Consider the following 6,631-nt stretch of genomic DNA (forward strand, 5'->3'; position numbering starts at 1 on the left):
CTTACATTCTCATGCCCAAAGACATGAGAATAAGGATATTTAGTTCAGCATTAATTTTTAATAGCAAAACAAAAATAGAAACATCAAATGTTCATCATTCTTAACCAGTATATATGTTGGTATATGCATAGACAATTCAAGTCTGGAAAGCTAATCATCGGAATGTAACTTGGATGAGAGATAAGAGTAGGTGGTGAGGAGAGAACATTTACTTTTACTTTGTATGTTTCAGTACTGCTTGAATTATTTTACATTGTATTATTTTACAGCACGCATTGTTACGTAAAGAGCTCCTTTTTAATAAAAAAAGTGGTTGTTTTCAATAGAGCTTGTGAAACGTCAATTATATCTTAAAGCAGTATTTTTCAAAGTATGGCTCCCAGATCACCTGATTCAGAATCACCTGGAATTCTGAGTCCTGGGCCCCACCCAGGTCTGTGGAAGAAATCTTTGGATGTAGGGCCTGGGAATCTGAGGTTAATGAGCAGCCTCCACGATTCTCATAACATAAATTTGAGAAGTCGAGAGGAATGAAATAGCCTAGTTGGTTCTGAGGCATGCATGCTTAGACAGAGACACAAACTAATGATGCCTTACACTTTTATAATGAGCTCTATACTTTGAATGCTTTTTAATATCTACTTTCCCTCAAAGTAATCAGGCCAAATATTACCCGCATTTTAGAAAGTATATGATTAAAGCACTTGAGGTGACTTTCCTCGGTGCTTTTCATTTTATAATACCAAATTTCTGGTCCTTAATATATGTCCTCACTATATATATATTTTGTTTTGTTTTCTTAATGTTCTCTCTCTCTCTCTCTCTCTCTCTCTCTCTCTCTCTCTCTCTCTATATATATATATATATATATATATATTTTTTTTTTTTTTTTTTTTTTTTGGTACGCGGGCCTCTCACTGTTGTGGCCTCTCCCGTTGCGGGGCACAGGCTCCAGACGCGCAGGCTCAGCGGCCATGGCTCACGGGCCCAGCCGCTCCGCGGCATGTGGGATCTTCCCAGAGCAGGGCACGAACCCGTGTCCCCTGCATCGGCAGGCGGACTCTCAACCACTGAGCCACCAGGGAAGCCTCGTCCTCACTATATTTTAAAGAAAGGCCTTAGGTGCTTTCCCACAGGGATCTTACCATGGTTGTGTACTGGAAGCCGGGGAAGCCCGAAGTACTCATTCATCCATACATTCATATATATGAACCATGACCACAAAATGTTTGAGAATTCTTCCTAGGGTATCTTAACTGATTTTTGCCATATCTTTTTGGAGATATATTTAGGTTCTTGGTTTTTCTATTTAATACCTGCAGGACTTTGGTCAAATTGTCTAACCTCTCTAAGCTTCAGCTTCCTCATCAAAAAACTGGAATAATAATGTCTACCTCATGGTATTGTTATGAGGATCACAGTAAACATAACGGTGTATGAAGCACCTAGAACAGGGCCGTGTACATAATAAGTGTGCAGTGGATGTTAGTTCTCTTCCTCAGCCCCACTCCTATCTCCCTAACTCCCCACTGCAGCCACCCATCCACAGCTTAAGTTGTGGTTCACCACATTGCAAAACCCAAACGCTAGGGGAAGAAACACTTGCCACGCAAGAACGACAGTCAAATCCTTTGGCTCGTGAAGATTTTGTAAATATTTCCACACTTGTATTTATTAGAGCAGGAGTTGGCAAGCTTTTTCTGTAGAGAGCCAAATAGTAAAGATTTTAGGCTTTTGGGCCATATGGTCTCTTTGGCAACTACTTAACTCTGCTGATGTAGCACAAGAGCAGCCACAGTATGTAAATGAGTGAATTTCATTCATTGAATGAATGAGCACGGCTGTGTTCCAGTCAAACCTTATTTACAAAGTCAGGATTTGGCCTGCAGGCCATAGTTTGTTGACCCCTGTGTTAGAAGATTACTATTACTTTCGTTAAAAATAGCTACTTTAAGTCACGTCATTATTCTAAAGAGATGTGTATTGAAGTATTTACAGATGAAGTGTCATAATATCTGCAACTTACTTCCAAATTGCTAAAATAAATGTAAATAAAATCCTAAAATAAATGTAGATAAACAAGTAGGTAGAGCAAATGCAGCAACATGTTAACAACTCTTGACTTTACAGTGCGGGGGGGCGGGGGGGCGGTGAGGTGGGACTCCCCTGGTGGTCCAGTGGTTAAGACTCTGCGCTTCCACGGTGGGGGCCTGGGTTTGATTCCTGGTCAGGGAACTAAGATCCTGCATGCCCTACAGCATGGCCAATAAATAAATAAGTAAAACTACAGAAAAAAAAAAAAAAGAATATTTTAAAAAATAAAAATGAAAAACCACATGGGGGGCATACAGGGATTCATCGTACTATTCAACTTTTTGTGAGTTTGAAAATCTTCATACCAAAAAGTCGAGGAATTTATATGTTTCAAGAAAGGACTTTGCCATTCAGACATTATTTTATTTTTTCTGGATGCTAGTCTGTAGCATTTCAGAGTGATTTAGAAAGAATACCAACAGGTAAATGTGACAGGACAGAATTCACACAAGGCTCTCTGGTTTTCCTTCCCCAAAATCACTGCTCTAAATTTCTGAGAATTCTGCAGACACCTGCATTTATTGTGCTTCTGGTTTTTACTTGCTATGAGAATGAAAAGTGACAGGCTGCATTCCCTGTTAGAGCAAATACCAACAAGATCATCTGCTATTCATGGGTTCAGTACACTGGCCCATCCCCTTATTGTTAAGCAGTTAAATCTATCATATTCGTTGTCATAACTCAGCCTTCATATTCTTAAGGCACCCTGGACATTAAACATGCTCAGAAATAAAGCAGGGAGAGGGAGGGATTGTGAATCCAAGTGAAAAGACCCTGTAAACTCAGTGAATGTTGGTGGCCTTTCAGCTAGCTAAACATACATACACTGAGACATGAATTCTGAACCCATAGAGGACAAGAGGGAATGAATGCCACCTATTCCTCTCCACCCTTTCTGCCTCCACAATAATGAAGAATCCAATGTATTTCTCCTATACCCCTTTCTGTTCAGACTGGGAATGCTCCAGACTGCACTGCGTTAAAAATAGGGCAGAGAAACACCTTCTCCTATTTTCTTAAAAATAATTTTTCCATTCTTCAAAATGGGTATATTTTTATACTCTTGCATACAAAGAACCCAGAGCACTTTATTCACTATTTTACTGTGGAGGAGTGACACTTTTGGAAAGTAGAGTAGTTTTACATTTCTTAGAGTCAGTTTTTGAAATTTCAGTGTTAAATGAGATTCCTGTGTTTCTAAGGGTCCACAAAAGTATGACGTTTTACGTTTTATTTTTAATAATTTGAAAAGTCTAACATATACTATTATTCTTAATAAAGCTATAATGCACAGGCTTCTTTTTTTTCTCTTTTAAGTAAAATTTAATTCCGTAACACTGCATGTCATGCTGATCAGAAAATGTCCCTGATTACTTAATGGAGAAATAGATAATAAATGCAATTTTGTGACAACATCATAACATGGGTATGTCAAAGAAAAGTGATAAAAGGAGTCCTTGAAGGTAAAAAAGATTTATGAACTATGCCTTCAAGATGTAACACATCAGCCTGTAAAATCACAGTATCAGTTATGATTCCGTATTATCAAGATAGGACTAAAGGAATAAGGACTGGTAATGGCTAAGAATGAGTGAGGTCTGGGAGAGGGGAGGGAGAGTAAGCATTATATCTTAGCTTAGATACTTATTTTGTAAGCAATAGAAACAAGTTAGCCAGTTAAGCAGAAAAGGAATTTATTCTGTAGTTCACCAAATGAACAGGAAGCCTGGAGAGCAAGAACTGGATCTGTGTATACTGGTCATGGGGGAGGCACAGCCATTTATTAGTCACTGGTTCAGAGCACACTCTGCAAACCTCAGGACAGCATCCCAACTTTCAAAGGTGCTTCACCTTGTCTGTGCCATAACTGAGTGCCACCCTATCATCCTATAGGTTTGGCTTCTTCTGGATGATGAGGTATATGGAAAGACCGGTAAATCACATAGAAATTAACCCATTACCTTGCTTGTCTCATAGTAAAGTGAGTTCTTTGATAAGATATGATGCTGAATGTAATGTCTTGATGGATGTGTAATGGCTTGATAATACCATCCCCTAATTGATGGTGTTGGCAGAGGCATGATGGGCAGGAAAAGCAAATTTAATCCAGTGTGTATTACAGTAAAGATTCTCTACTGTCCCCAAAGAGGTCCAATAAGTCTTCTGCAAGCAAGATCTTCAAAGTAAGGATATCATTTCAGAGGCTTACAGTTGGTTACTCTTGCTGCTGCTGGCAAATCAGGCACTCAGCCAGGAAAACCATGTTAAGTGGTGTGAGCCCGTACATACCTCTATCCTTGTCATTTTATACTTGAGCCCATTGAGCAAGCATTGGGGTGTCTCGTGAGAAAGATCTCCTAACATCCGTGGGGCACCTGATTATTACTGTTCACCTGATTATAAAATGCTTCCTCTGAAAGAAATGGAAGAGACCATGACTTGACTAACAAGTTATCTCTGAGGCAAAGTAAGATACCCAAGTCAACTCCTAAAACATAATTGATGGGGAAAAGGGGGAACTTACCTGGGCTCAATAAGCCCTGGTTTAGCACGAAAGCATTAAGAGGCAGAGAATTCCAAGTCATGTATTTATGTTTAATCTGTGAGTGATTGCATTCCTTTTTGTAACAATGGAGTTTTGAAAATTTTCACTAGCTAAATAAAATGTGGCTTTCACTTAAAAAAAGAAAGAGAATCATCTGAAGTGGGAGCCTGCTATGAGCTGACTTGTGGCCCACCCCAAAGCCCTATGTCGAAGCCCTAACCCGCATAGTGGCTCAATCTGGAGACAGGGTCTTTAGGAGGTAACTCAGGTTAAATGAGGTCATAAGGGTGGAATCCTAATCTGATAGCACTCTGGCTTTACAAGAAGAGGAAGATCTCCCCCCCTCCGCAACCCCCCACGTGAAGACACAGTGAGAAGGTTGCCATCCATAAGCTAGAAAGTAAGCTCTCACCAGAAACCACATCGGCCAGCACCTTGATCTTGGACTTCCTAGGCCCCAGAAGTATGAGAAATAAGCATCTATTGTTTAAGCCACCAAGTTTATGGCATTTTGTTATGGCAGCCCACACTGACTTCTACAGGGCCTTTTGATAACATTTATATGAGAAATATTTCCCAAATCTAGGCTTATTCAGAAAGGTCCATCCACATTCCTCCTTTAAACTTCCTGGCACAAATCCTGTATTCTCAGTTCTTGACTTGGAATCCAGCCAAATCATTAGCCACTTTCAAAGTACTTCTCTTTCCTTGTAACCCCAGGTAGAAGGTAAGGAGAAGAATCACAGTACATATTTGTAATGTTATGAAGCGTACTTCCTCAAAGATACCCAGTCTCCTCTTCCTACCAAGGGATTTGTGAACCGACTGCTGGATGGCCAAGGCTTCATCAGGCTTGCGCTGCAGAAGGGAGAGGGAGCGGAAGATGGAGAGAGAGAATAGAGACAGCATCGGGAGGGGGAGGAGAAGGGAAGATGGGAATGAAGGGAGGGAGGGAGGGAGAGACCTTTAAATATATGGTAATGTCCATAGCTGTGTACCCCATGACCCATAGAGGGAAATATGACAAATTTTAGGCAATTTGAGCATCAAAATAAATAATGATGGTGTTATGAGCTGATCGTGTCCCCACCAAATTTGTATGTTGGAGCTCTAACTCCCTATACCTTATAATGTGGCTGTGTTTGAAGCTAGGGCCTTTATAGAGGTAATTAAGGTAAAATGATGTCAATCCAATAAGACTGGTGTCCTTATAAGAAAAGGAGATTAGGAGGCTTCCCTGGTGGCGCAGTGGTTGAGAGTCCGCCTGCCGATGCAGGGGACGCGGGTTCGTGCCCCGGTCCGGGAAGATCCCACATGCCGCGGAGCGGTTGGGCCCGTGAGCCATGGCCGCTGAGCCTGCGCGTCCGGAGCCTGTGCTCCGTAACGGGAGAGGCCACAGCAGGGAGAGGCCCGCGTACCGCAAAAAAAAAAAAAAAAAAAAAAAAAAAAGAGTAGCCCCTGCTTGCCGCACCTAGAGAAAGCCCGCACGCAGCAAAAAGTTATATCACCAATAATAGGGCAAACTAACATCATGTGCCCCTTTATATGAATCCACAGACAACTAACGTCTGCCCATTCCAGACAAAACTGCATCACCTGAAAACAATCATGAGGAAACATCAGACTCAAACAGAAACTTTCTACAAAATAAATGGCCTGTTCTCAAAACAAAGAAAAAACAAAACAAAACAAGAAACGAAAGACGAAGAAAGACTGATGAACTACTTTAGTTCGTTAAAGCAAACAAGAGAGGCACGACACCTAAATGCAAAGTGTGGTCCTGAGTTGGACAATTGACCACACCCGAAGAGAGAGTGGATTAAATAGTATGTTATCAACGTTAAACTTCCTTGTGGTAACAATACTGAAGTTATGTAAGAAGACTGTCATCACAAATCTAGTCACCAATCAATACCACTGGCTACAATCGCCTCCTCCCCTCCCCAGAGATTTCGCGATGATTCAGATGAGCCCTCCCAGGCCTTCGCCCTC

Source organism: Tursiops truncatus, chromosome 17, assembly GCF_011762595.2.
Source record: "Tursiops truncatus isolate mTurTru1 chromosome 17, mTurTru1.mat.Y, whole genome shotgun sequence".
NCBI lineage: Eukaryota > Metazoa > Chordata > Mammalia > Artiodactyla > Delphinidae > Tursiops > Tursiops truncatus.